At 47.1% G+C, this 13911-nt stretch overlaps 1 protein-coding gene across 2 annotated transcripts in view; it reads left to right on the top strand.

The window, feature by feature from the left end:
- The window catches only part of NCKAP5L (NCK-associated protein 5-like), a 51893-nt gene that overhangs the window by 6952 nt on the left and 31030 nt on the right, over window positions 1-13911 (top strand). Inside the window, exon 1 of one of the 2 annotated variants that reach the window (XM_008582910.1) lies at window positions 6633-6713. The exons of the other annotated variant lie outside the window; for it this stretch is intronic. The gene's annotated coding sequence lies outside the window, so the exon portion shown is untranslated. Of the gene's footprint in view, window positions 1-6632; window positions 6714-13911 lie in introns of those variants that run through there. 2 annotated transcript variants of the gene reach the window in all.

Below are 13911 nucleotides of genomic sequence, written 5' to 3'. Positions count from 1 at the left end.
CCTGGATTTTGAAAGGTTAGATTTGATTCATTCTGCAAATATGTTAAAGTTGGGGATAGGAGGGGCTCATACAAGGTAACATTCGAACATGTGAGCTTTAGAAAAGGAAAAGTCCTTGTGGGCATGGAAGACTTTCTGGAGCCTGTGGAACTTGAGCTGTCCCTTGAAAGGAACATAGCTTTTGGAACAATGGACTAGAGGGAAAGGAGCATTCCCTGGGAGCGTGGAGAAAGAAACCTCAGCAAGGGCACACAGGAATAGATGTTTTGCACACTGAGAACAGACAGGACTGGCTGGCCTAGGATGGACATGTTATTGGGTGCAGTAGTGGGAAATAACAGTGATCTTTGCCATTTTATTGGCTTCTGGATGGAATATAAGTAAAATGAAAACCATAAACATACCAGAAGGTAAATGTAATTTTTTTTTTTAAAGATGACCAGTAAGGGGATCTTAACCCTTGACTTGGTGTTGTCAGCACCACGCTCAGCCAGTGAGCTAACCGGCCATCCCTATATAGGGATCCGAACCCTTGGTCTTTGTGTTATCAGCACCACACTCTCCTAAGTGAGCCACGGGCTGGCCCAGATAAATGTAATTTTAAAAGAGTACTTTCCAAGTGTAACAACCCAAGAGCCATAAAGGCAAAGATTGATAAATTTCATTATACAAAGCAAAAAAGAAAAATAAATCCAATAAAGTTGCACGACAAACTACCAACTGGGAAAATTTGCAATGCATGTGACAAATGAAGGGCTAATTTAATTATAGTGTAAACAACTCATATATCTATCCAAAAGACAGTCACAGAAAATAACAGCAGATAAGCATCTGAAAACTTGTTTAATCTCATTAATTACATGCAAATAAAAACAATGAAGAGAACATTTTATCACTAAGGTTAGTAAAATATTTACAAATTTTAAAAAGAGCAATGGTGAGAATGTAGAAAAGTAGATATTCTTGTACCTTGTTAGTGGGGATGTAAATTAGCATGACCATTTTGGAAGTCAATTTGTTAATATTTGTCAAAACATATTGTATATACCCAGGAATTCCATTGCTAAGAATTTATCCTGTGGATATATTCACAAAGTTATGCAAGGATATGTGTTCAGTGTTATACATTACAGTTAATTGATAAAAGTAAAAAACTGGAAGCAACTTAAATGCCCATCAGTAGGAAACAAATAATATGATACAACCATAAGTGGATTACTGTGCAATTGCTAAAAAGAACAATGTAGATCTATACATGCTAGTATGGAAAGATCTCCAGGATATTTTAAGTGCAAGAAGTAAGGTGCAGAACAATGTGAATGGTAAGATCCCACTTTTTTACCTTTTAGAAACAGTATATACATAGAAGGTAATAAAACTAAAAGCAAAAAAAAAAAAGCAGTATGAGCATATTTAGTCATCGAAGGATCAGTCAAAAGGTTAAAATAGCTTGTTGCTTGGGGTGGGAAATGCAGCAAATAATCATATGCACATATTGCTGTTTAAAGAACTAATTTTAAATAAATAATTTTAAAATTAAGCAGTGTCTTTCTGAAAATAACTTTCTTAAAATAGCTCTCACCCCCCACTGCCTCACCCATCTTTCTGCTTAATTTTTACCTCACAGCATAGCCAAACTCTTGAGTTTTAAGTACTTCCTGTTTCCATTGCTTACTTTGTACATGTTTCTCAACCCTTCAAAATCTGGTTTTGCCAAAGTCTCCAATGACGTGTGGCTAAAGTCAGCGGGGATGTGTCTGTCCTGATCCAACTTGACATCAGCAACACTGGGAACTCTTTGTTTCTTTTTTTTCTGAAACCTCTTTCTTGGGCTCTGGTTACAGTATTCATCCAGTTTTCTTTCTCCTTCTCTGGAGACCCCTCTGTAATGTTGATGTTCATTGGAATTCAGTTCCAGCCCCTCTTCTCTTGCGTGATCTCCACTCCATGGCTTCAGGTACTACCAATGTTCCAATGACTCACAAATCTCTAGTCCAGATCCCTCTCCTGAGCTTCAGAATTACTTATCTAACATCCTACATCAATGCCTCCCAATCTGTTCCATGTCGTGGCACACACAGAATATGATGATGTTTTCTATGCTGAATGATACAATCCAACATAATCATGCCCTGAGAACTGAGAAGATCAATATGCAGCACATCTGTAACTTCTTCCTTACGCACAACAGTTGGGAAGCTCTGACCTCTTGAATAGCTATTTCTACTTGGATGTCCCCCAGGCATTTCAATGTCAACATATTTGGAAGTAAGCATATCATCTCCCAAACTTCCCCTTCCTCTGGTGTCATCTGCAAATTACCCAGTCCAGAGGTCTTGGCTTAGCTTTCTGCTTCCCTCCACTTTCAATCCCAAGGTCTGTTGACTTTAAAACTATTTATCTCTTGAAGTCATCTCTTTTCCATCACCACTTTCCTAGTCCAGACCACATCATTTCTCACTTTTTACCTCAGTTACTGAAAAACTCTTGTTTTGATTTTGGTGGCTGGCTGGTATGGGGATCCAAACCATTGACCTTGGTGTTATCAACACCATGCTCTTAACATACTCTAACCAGCTGAGCTAACTGGCTAGCCCTCACTGCAAAAACTTTCTATTTGGTCTCCCTGACTTCAGTTTTGGTCTCTATTCTTCACACAGCAACCACAGTGATCTTTCTAAAATGCAAATCTGATTATGCCACCCTTCTTAAAATCATTCAAAGGCTCTACATTGCTCCTAAGGTAAAGTACAATCTTCCCACTGCTTACCTTTCCAATCTAATTACTTAGCGTACCCCTCATTAACTCCATATTATTTATCTAATACTATATGCACAGTGCCAGGTATAAAGACTCAATAAAATTTTTTGAATGATGAAAAAGGGGTTCAAATATCTGAGCAGATCCATCATATCTGTGCCAGGTAGGTTTCAAAACACATATTGGCAATGCTGTCAGAATCCAAGGAACATCATTATCCCATTATCCCATGTAGAATTAAGCAGCAGTAGCAAAGATCTACTACTATTCAGCAAATAGACCAAACTTTAACCAGCTCCCTTCTTCCTCTTACTGAGCAGTAAAGCCATTAAGATTGTACTCAGAGTCAATCCAACCTGGAAAATAGCCAGACTATTAAAATGTTTTGAGAGGCCAGTTATCAATCTGACCATCTCCTGATGTCAGGAGTCCTAAACGGGTCAGCTTATCAATTGATGTAATACAGTAACTGAATGGCTTACAGTGCCAACCTCAGGAATGAAGATGTCCCAACAGTGTGTGAATAATCTCATAGCATTGAAGCAGGGAACCCCATTCAAAGTACTGATGTGAGCAGTGACAGGGTGGTTTTCTGAGGTGCCATCTACCAGTAAGTCATCAGCACTATATGCATATATAGACCACACCGCAAAACTGGTTTGTTACCAACAGCTTGCAGCACCAGAGACTAAGAGGCCTAGCTTTATTTGGTAACAGACAATCCAAGTAAAGAACAATATATGCTTAGTGTACTATCACAAGGGCGAAGAACCAACTTTGGGGCTTCTGTGTAATTTATAATAAATCAAGTGAATAGTAGCACTGAAGAATGGAAATGTCTTAAGCCTCATCAAAAGACAGAAAGGGATTGTGGAGCAATGGTAACTATACTCCTCTCACCTATCAGTGAGGATGAAGGTTTGTGAAGCATAGAAAATCTAAAATCTCAATGCCTAAACTATGAAGTGTGCAAGAGTCTTTAAGGAGGGCAGGTACTTGCTCTGACAAGTACAGGTGCTCTGGCTGTGTTTATTAAAAAAAGGGTAAACATCTGAATGAAAAGTCAAAAACCATCTAGATGTTCTGTTTGCTTCCAAAAATTCAGGTATTTGGAAACATTCAAAAATAGTCGGAAATGCCTGGCAGACTTAAGATTTTCCACCCCAAGGCTTAGGAATGCAACAGATACATGAAGTATTATTGGATTTTTAAGCCCTTGAAGAAAGGACCACGTCTAATTTTTGTTGTAATCCCAGGACCAGCCCACTGATCCCTATTCAATAAACGTTGGATGACTGAATGAAAAAAGAATTAATCAATGTTGTGGGCTTCCAAAGATGCCACTGTATCATCAAGAAATAAGGTGGTACCGGCCCGTGGCGCACTCAGGAGAGTGTGGCGCTCCCACCGCAGATTCGGATCCTATATAGGGATGGCCAGTGCGCTCACTGGCTGAGCACGGTGCAGGCAACACCAAGCCAAGGGTTGTGATCCCCTTACCAGTCACACACACACACAAAAAGAAATAAGGTGAAAAAGAGAAATGAAAACATATGTTCATAAAGATTTGTACAAGAATGTTTATAGCAGCCTTATTCATAATAGCTCAAAACTGGAAACACCCATATATCCATTGATTAGAAGATGGATATATAAATTTGATATATTCATACAATGGAATATTACTCAGCAATAAAAAAATAGAGTACTTTGGGCTGGCCCGTGTTTCACTTGCGAGAGTGTGGTGCTGATAACACCAAGGCCATGGGTTCAGATCCCATATAGGGATGGCCGGTTAGCTCACTGGGTGAGCATGGTGCTGACAACACCAAGTCAAGGGTTAAGATCCCCTTACTGGTCATCTTTAAAAAAAAAAAAAAAATAGAGTACTTATATGCACAGATGGCTCTCAAAACATTACTAGGCTAAAGAATACAGACAAAATAGAGTACATACTGTAAGATTTCACTTATGTGAAATATAAGAACAGATGAAACTACAGAGATAGAATTCAGGTTGATGCTGGGGCAGGGTGGTAGTAGGTGCAGGGTAATCAACTACAAAGGGGCGTGAGGAAACTTTCTGGGGTGATGGTTCAGTATCTTGTTTGGGGTATTGGTTACATAGGTGTATATTGTTAAAATTCACCAAACAGAACACCTCAGATATGTGCATTTTATTATGTGTTAAGGATAAATCAACTAAAAAAAATTTAAAGCAAAAAGATGAGAGAGCTGGTTTCAGAAGTAACAACCAACATGGTATCTTTTTAGGCTCCAATAAGAATTGTCTTCCCGCACTCTTTTCATCAAACTACCCCTATGCTCAAAAACCCAAAATGATTTTATTATTTGTCTTGTCAAATCCATATTCTCACTCTGATTTCCATACAAAATCTCTTCCATTAACTTCTCTCACTTCCTACCCGACCAAGGTGATCTGCTCTGTCCCATGCAGATAATTTGCTCTTTCTGAGTTTCCTTGCGTCTTTATCCTGCCTGTACCCTACTCGAGTTCTCTCTGCCCTTCAAATTCCATTTTAAATAAGAAGCCTCCTGGGCCGGCCCGGTGGCACACTGCTACAGTGCTCCGCTTGGGAGTGCGGCGGCGCTCCCACCGATCCCACGTACAGACCGGCCGCTCACTGGCTGAGCGAGGTGCGGGTGCAACACCAAGGGTTGCGATCCCGTTGCCGGTCCCGGTCTGGTACGGGCGCGACACTGAGGGTTGCGATCCGTTGCCGGTCACGAAAAAAGACAAAAAGGAAAAAAAAAATAATAAAATAAATAAATAAATAAATAAGAAGCCTCCTTCAGAGAGGAACTCACTCAATCCTAGCCAATCCGAGAATCCTATGTTCCTTTATTGAACTAATATGATGCTTTAAGTCACATCCCACGTATACCTACAACAGAAGCAATTTTAATAAAATGGGCAGTGACTGTGCATAGGGATCCCTTTGCATTTCCCTGCAGATCCTAGTTCAGAACCTGCATTTCTGGGCCAGTCAGTACAATGTAGGTTGTGAGGATTATACTGTATCCTGACAACGGCAAATAAATGTTTAACTAAGGACTAACGAGAATGGTATTGAAGGGAGCTCTGAGGCTGTGCAGGGACCTGGGTGGGCTGTTTGCTTTTCCTTTTTACGCAGGTGGTTCGAACTCGTCCCCACTGAGATAGCAAGTGGCTGAGAACAAGGCTGTATCCTTTTTCTGCCCAGGCTTCCCTCCTCCTAAACCAGTGAGGAAGCGGTCAGCACTGCTCTCCGACGAGCGGAGCCTGTTCTTAGCGCTCAGTTTTCCGGAACGCTGGGAAGACTAGATCCTGGAGGAGAAAGAGGGAGGCAGGAGCACTTAAGGTCAAGGAGGCACTCAACACTCTTCCCATGGGTTTACACCCAACACGTATGCAAGAAGGCAAATTATAAACACCAGTGCTCACAACCACATATACACGTGCACGTCCAGCCACAGAAGCAGAAGTGCATGTTCGTGGGCCCGCGCTCACCTACTTAGTTTTCTCTGCTCTAGACACCCCTTCTTCCCCCGCTTCCAATTCCACCCCCTGCTCGGCCCAGTCGGGCCTCCCCTACCCAGGCCCAGAGGTGGTTTACCAGGCCGTCCCGACCAGGGAAGCGTTTTTCTCTATTGGGGGAGGGGAGGCTCTTCCACTAGGGCGGAAGCGGCGAGCGCGGGCCGGGCAGACTTAGCTCTCGTCCTGGGAACATCTGGAGGGGGCTGGGAGGGGCGCGCGTGCAGTGTCAGCGTGGATTGGCTGCGCAGGAGGGGGAGGCGGGGCCTGGGCGAGGGGCGGGGTTCACTGGCCCCTTTAAAGCCTTGACATCAAGAGGCGGCTCCGGCACCCCCCTTTCTCTGCCCCCCGACCCCGAGCTGCGGCCATGGATCTGGCAGATCCAACCTGCCCTAGCTCAGCTCAACACCTGATTTCGGTGAGTTCCGGACCTACTTGGGGTTTAAAGGGCGGCGAGTTGGGGGGAAGGCTGTAAGCTCCGGGCGGGGGGAGGGGAAAGTGGGGGTGTGAAGGGTAAGGCTCTTGTGGCAGCCTTGGGTCGGAGGGGGCGGCATGGCTTCCTGGCCGGACCTTACTGCCTGCCCCTCCCTGCCGCCGCACTGTCCACGGGGGTCTGGCTACGACTTTGTCTACCCCCACCCTACCCCCTCCGCCCCCCGCGCCATCCTCGCGCACACTCCGTGGCCCCGGAAGGGAAACTTTCGGGAGTGGGGGATGTTCCGGGGGCCGGTCTCCCTCCCTCTTTGAAAGCACTGACCTTGCCCCGGCTGCACACCCCACCCCACCCGCATCCCACTGTCCGGGTGTCGCTTAGCGGTGCTGGGTTGTTGCGGGGGGGCTCTCCTCAAAGCGCAGGCGCGGAGACGAGCCTGGGGCTCCTCTTCGGACTCCTTGCAGTCCCCGTGGCCTGGGGCGGTAGGGCGTGGGGGAGGCGGGGAGAGGCGGAAAGACCGGGTTTCAGGGAACAACCCTTCGGAGGCTTTGAGGTACTCCAGGAAGGAGGAGTGAGCTCGGCGGGCTACACGCTAAAGAGAAGGTGAGGGAGGGAGAAGGGTTGGGCAGGGAGCAGGGACAGGGCAGCTCCTGCAGAAAAGGCTCTCTGGGTCGTGGCTGTGGTGCCAGAAGAATGCAGAGAATTTATCTGTGCCCGACACTCCCTGGCTTAGCCTGGCTAAGGGCTAAGAAAGCGTCTGTCTGGACCCCAGCTCCCCTCTCCTCCTGCACCCAGGGCCCCCTGTCTCCCCAGCACTGGCACTGCCCCAAGGGCGCAGAGAGCCCTCACCTCCCACAAGCCTGATTTTCTAGGTTTCTCAGGCCTAGATCAGCCAGCCCACCCATCTTGTCCAGCTGCTACATCTTAAAGGCCTGCCTTCCTGAGGAACTAGGGGTCTCAGGCTGAGAGGTTCCCGGGTTGTAAAGGCAGTCCCTACAATTTCTCCTCCTGCCCAGGGTCCTCCTGCTTAAGCACAAATATCAGCCAAAGGAACTGGTTGGAGGCAGAAGCCAGGGATGAGGTGGTCCTGGGGGACAGTAAGAGGGCATCAATGTCTAATCATTCTGTTGTCAGTACTTTTGAGGAAAGTGAACCTAGACCAGTTGCTTTGTTGCAGACCCTCTCTTGCAGACATTACTCCAGCTGGCTCTCTGAGACCCCTTGACTGACAGGAAGGGAGACATACAAAATCCACCTCTCAAATTCCACACCCTCCTTCTCTTCCCCCCTCCCGCCTCTGTTGTCTTCCTAACCTGGGGTTAGTGGTTTTCCTATCCCAGAGAAACCGCATGTATTTCTGTCTGGGGAGACATTCCCACATAGTTCAGGTTCATTTTCAAAGTCTATGGTCTGGGCATGAGGGGGCTTTGGCCCTGCAGCATCTTTCTTCAGCTCAGCTCAGGCCTTCTGGGAGAGAGTGGGAACCTGGAGAGGCAGATGTCCTGGGCTGCAGGGAAGACTTTTCATGACAGATGGGCGGGAAACTGTGGAGACCAACATGCTATCGGTATGAACTGAGGGTCAGAAATTCTGATCCCTACTCCTCTTAGCTTATTGCATGACCTTGACCAAGATTGTTTGTCTCTGTGAGGCTCAATCTCCCCATCTTTACAACTCGGCAGTTGGATTGGAAAGCTCTAACATTCCCTTCTACTTTTTTATATTGAATGGTTCCACTGATGGGTCACTCTAGAAAGGAGACAAGTCCTCTGGCAAAGTGGCTCCATTTAGAGAGCTATGGTGTTAGGTGATATGGTTCTAAATCGCAGTTACTTAGAATTATGACTCTGGGTAGAGAGGAGCTGACTCCCTTATCCTGCCTGAGAAGAGTCATTGTCCTCCTCACCCCTGGTGCCTTGGGATATGAACTCCTGCTGGCTTGGGTTTGGCCCACCCATCAAGGCCTCTGGTGAGACATCCTGGCTGGGCCAGTCTGAGTTGGGCCTTTGGGGAGGGGTTGAGAGAGAAGGAGGCAGCCAAGGGCCAGTCGGGTAAGCAGATTCCCAGGAGACAGTTTGCATCTCAGCTGTTGGGACTTGTTTTAGAATCTGTGCCAGGGAGCACAGCACACTCATCCACCCTGTTATGGGAAGAGGGCAAGGAGGGCCCCACTGCTGTTGCGCGTCCCATCCCTTGTCCCTACCTACCTCACCTCTGCACTCACATCCCCAGCTCCCAGGCAAGGGGCAGAGGAGTCTTCCCTGCTGCCTTCACCCAGCCCAGCAGCCTCCCAGGCCCTGCCATGCCAGCCCAGCAGCCTTATGGAGAAGCTGCCTCCACCCCACCTTTCCCACTCCCCTCCCCTCCTGGGGGTAGGGCTTTCTCAGGAGTCAGGCTCTCCAGGTTGGGACTTGCTCTCCAGCCCAAGAGCCAAAGGCCTTTACGTTCTTCTTGTTTGTTTTCATCCTTAGTTTCCCAGGTGAAGAGGAATGTTAAAAGAGAGGTGGTAGTTAGAGAAGTCCTAGGATTGGTTGGGTATGGGGCACATTCTCCTGCACTGCTTTTCCCTGTATTGGCTCTCCTGGGCCTGGTAAGCCCTCTGTCCTAGGCCCTGCTGCCTGTGGAGTGAAGCTGCAGTAGGATGTATTTAGGTTAGGCCCCAAGGAAACCTTCCTCACTGCTGTGAGCCCTCAGAATGGAGAATGGAAACTCCCAGGGAGGTCAGTTTCCCAGAATGTGGTTAATGGTGGAGTCCCTGTCAGAGTGAAGGATGCAGCTGTTGCTAGGCAGAGACTGCTATTCCTTCTTGGGGTGTGGCTCTGACGTTGGCCAGCCAGAGTCCCCGTTAGAAGCAGGAGGAGGAAGGACCCTTGTCTGACAGCTGAACTGGGGACCCTGGCTCCATCAGTCCTAGGTCACCAGAACTGCATCTCTCAGAACAGATGCCCTTTCTCGACCCTGTTTCCCCTAACCCCTCCCCCAGTTCACCACCACTACAACCATCTGCTTTGACAACCCTCACCCAAACCTGGCAGGCTCCACCAGCCCCAGTCTGGCTGCACTAATGAACTGATTGGATTTTCTATACTCAGAGTTTGAGGTTTCTGATTGAACATGCAAATTTATGTAAATCAACCTGAGATCTGCCACCACATCAAAACAACATAGAGCCATACGCTGGAAGGAATCCTAGAGACAGTCTAGTACAACGCCCTCATGTTAAAAATGGGGAAACTGAAGTCCATAGGGGGAAGTGATTCATACAGTGGTGAGTGTCAGAGGCAGGACTCTTAACTCTAGTCTATAGTTTTACGTGGTACCATTCTGCCTTAATTTTTCATGCTGAAGGGAGCCTGGCTGAATTTAAAGCATAGAGGGCTGTACTTAAACCTGAGATTGCAGAGATCTGAGCCCTTGGAAGGTCAGAATGTTATCCTAGGGCCCCCCAGGGGCTCTGGTCAGCTCTCTAACATGCTGAAGAAAAACAACTTCAAATCCCTTAGAACAAGGCCCTTAAAATTTTGCCCCAGACACTGTCCTGGAGGGTTGGAGGACAAGGCCATTGGTTGCTGCCTGGCTTGGCCCTTATGGTTTCCCCAGGGCTAAGATTTTTTCTGTTCCCAGCATGTGTCACAGGACCAGGCACACAGTAGGCTGTGGATGGATCTGCATCTTCAATGCTTCCATCTTTATTCTTTCATCCTAGTTTGAGTCTCTGCTGCTTCCCTCCGTGGCCACAGTGGGAAAAGACCTTTAGTCTCCTATGACTCTTTGCTTACTCTCCTCTGCCCTCTTGGAGGGCATACGCCAGCTGGGCTTCCTCTGCAGGTTTCTTCAAAAGTGACCAGACAGGCCTTGCTGTAGGAAGGATCTCATTATTTTAGGATCCTGCCAAAAATGGAAGGGGGTTATGAGGGAGGTGGGCTTTGGTCCCCAAGAAGCAGTCTTCCCACGTCTTGATATCTTCTTGATCTGACCCACCCACTGGGCTGCAAGGTGCCCCCCACTCCCACTTCAGGGACTGTGCCTGTGGCATGGGGCTGCTTAGAGGGCTAAGCCCTCACTTACCCAGTGGTGCCTGAGTGCATTGTAGAGATGGTGGAGGATCTGCTCAAGGCAGCTGTCGGCCTGCTCTGCAGTACTCTGGGAGGGTGGCATGTAGGCTCAATAACAGAGGACCTGACTCCCAGCCAGGGCTACCCACCAGGCCCTGTTGCAGCCTGAGGAAGGGCGTTGGGACACATATCTGGGGTCTTTCCTCTCCTCCCCAAACCCAGGTTTGGATGACTCTGGAATGGCATGTAGGCTCAATAACAGAGGACCTGACTCCCAGCCAGGGCTACCCACCAGGCCCTGTTGCAGCCTGAGGAAGGGCCTTGGGACACATATCTGGGGTCTTTCCTCTCCTCCCCAAACCCAGGTTTGGATGACTCTGGAATGAGTACCCCTGTCTTCATCATCTTCCCAAAACACAGCTGTTATGGAGCCGGCACCTTCAGTTGTCCACTGCCCAGCAGCCCTCGGCACCTACATCCTTAGCTCCGTGTGAGGGGAGATCCTTCTCCCTGGGCCTCAGTTTCCCAGCCAGTGCTCATGGACTAATGACACATCATCATTGGGGTGTGACTTCTGCTCAGTAATTATTGTTTTCCCAGCTCTGGGAGTTACACAGATGAAAGAGGCCTAAGGAGGCCAGACTGTTATTAAGGTGAATTATCAGTGCTGTTATTACTGATTTCTAAAAACCCAGTAGCTGCCGAGAAGAACCCAGTCAGGCACAGCACCCTGAGCCTTGGGCTGGTTCTTGAGCTTTGGGAGTTCTCCAGTACTAACTAAGCTTTTTAAATTTTTAAAATTTATTTATTTATTTATTTATTTTCATGGCTGGCCAGAACAGGGATCCATACCCTTGATCTTGGTGTTATCAGTACCATGCTCTCCCAAGTGAGCTAAACAGCCAGCCCCCTAAGCTTAAAAAAAAAAAAAAAAATTACAGACATTTTAAAAGGAGAGAAGATCCCATTCTTCTGCTAGGTGCTGCTTGGGGTACTGGTCTGCAGTTGTAGTTCAGCCTGAAATTGCCCCTGCCCCTAGACCCTCTGGGCAGGGGAATGATGGAGTTTTTCGTAGACAGGGCTATAAAGGGCCCTGGAACTCCTGGGGTGTGACCCTGTGGTTTTCAGCAGTTGCAGTTCCCAGGGGCTGATTCACCTCACCCCAGCTGGCTTGATGTGGGGGCTGTAATTGGCCTTTTTGTGCAAAGATCTGTTGAGACACCCCCAGAACCTGCCCACAGCAGCCTCAGGCACTTCCAGGAGCCATATACCCCACCTTACCCCCACCAGCTCTAAATTCTCCCCTTGCCAAACCTCCCACCTCTGCCTCTGCCCTTGACCAAACTTTGTCCCCTCCCCAGGGATTTAGAATGAACCCAGTTCTTACCCAAGCAGAAGTGGCCCTGACCAACTTCTGAATAGTGGTGCTACCATGCCTATACCACAGCCTGAGGGTAGGAGGGCCTCTCTCTTAGCCCAGGGTGAGATTTCTTGAGAAGAAAGGGAGTGAAGGCATTGGCATCCCTTGGTCAGAGTACCCACATTTATCTGGCCAAACCTCCTTACCCACTCCCTTGTCCCAGGGGCCTGGTCCCTACCTCCTAATGCAGGAGGCCATCTATAGGGCGAGTGGGAGGAGCTTTACAAATCACCTGGTTAAGTGGTTTGATTCATTCTAATGTTTTTTAAAGTTTTATTTTTCACTAGATTTTTTTATATAGTTCAAAAATCAAAATGATATAAAAAGACATCTATTGAGAAATCACTCCTGCTTCCATCCCCTCCTCCCCCCGCAGATAATTACTTATTAGTCTCTTACATATCCCTCCAGAATTTCTTTACCCAAAACCAAACGAATACAAATATGTATTCTTTTTTTCCCTCTTACCCAAAAGATTGTATATAGTCTGTAGTGGATTGAATTATGTCCCCCCAAAACTCGTTGAAGCTTGAATTGTGTCCCCTGAGTTTTATGTATAGAAACTTAGCCCCCACTGTGACTGTTAAGAGGGGGGAAATCTTATGGTAATTGAAAGGTGGAGCCTTGAAGAGGTGATTGGATTGTAGGACCGTGCAGTAGTGAATGTATTAAAAATGGTGGTCGGGGCATGGTTCTGAGGACTTTAAAAGAAGAGGAGATTGTCTCTCTACTCTCTCTGCCTCCACCATCTTGCAATGTGAGACCCCTGGGACACTGTTGCCACCACTAAATGGACTTTGGACTTCCTAGCCTCAGAAACTAAGCAATAAATTTCATTTTTTTATAAATCACCCAGTTGCAGGTATTTTGTTATAAGCAACAAAAATGGACTAATACATAGTCCATAGTGTCTTTATCTATCACCTTACCTATTGGTAATACCTGGGGGTGTGTGGGTTTTTCTCCTGCCACTTCTGTCGGATCGCCTGTTTCTGGCTGTCTTAGTCTGTTTAGGCTGTTTTTTCAAAATAGCATAAACTGGGTAGCTTATAAACAACAGAAATTTATTTCTCACATTTCTGGAGGCTGGGAAGTCCAAGATCAAGGTGCCAGAAGATTTGGTGTCTGGTGAGGGCCCTCTTCTGGTTCACAGACAGAGCCTTCTCTCTGTGTCCTCACTTGATGGAAGGGGAGACAGGTCTTTCTTGGGCCTCTTTGATAAGAGCACTAATCTCATTTATGAGGGTACTGCGCACATGACCTAATCACCTCCCAAAGGCCCCCACATCCTATTACCATCATCTTGGGGTCAGGATTTCAACATATGAATTTGGGAGAGGACACAAACATTCAGACCATAGCACTGGCCTTTACCACCCACTCCAGAGCCCCCCATTTGACCCCAAGCCATGATCAGGGTTTATTCACCTTCGTATACTGAACTTCATTCAGATGCCAGATTTAGGCCCAAACCAGCCTCTTAGGAATTGTCAAGTTATGGCCAGCCCATTCATTCAGTCAGCAGATATTTTGGAACTTACTGTGTGCCAGGTGCTGTGCTAGTTTCTAAGGATACAGTGGTGACCAAAAAAGTCCACATCAATCAAGTAACTAAACAGTTATAGAATTATAGCTGTGATAAGGGCTGTTAAGGACAAATACTAAGAGGACCTGCCCCACCTTGGGGGGGGGGGTGTGAGTGACACCC

The sequence above is a fragment of the Galeopterus variegatus genome, unplaced genomic scaffold (genome assembly GCF_000696425.1).
Source record: "Galeopterus variegatus unplaced genomic scaffold, G_variegatus-3.0.2 Scaffold95, whole genome shotgun sequence".
Classification (NCBI taxonomy): Eukaryota; Metazoa; Chordata; class Mammalia; order Dermoptera; family Cynocephalidae; genus Galeopterus; species Galeopterus variegatus.
Note: the sequence above shows the minus strand (reverse complement) of the source record. Positions and strands in the feature narration are given on the sequence as shown.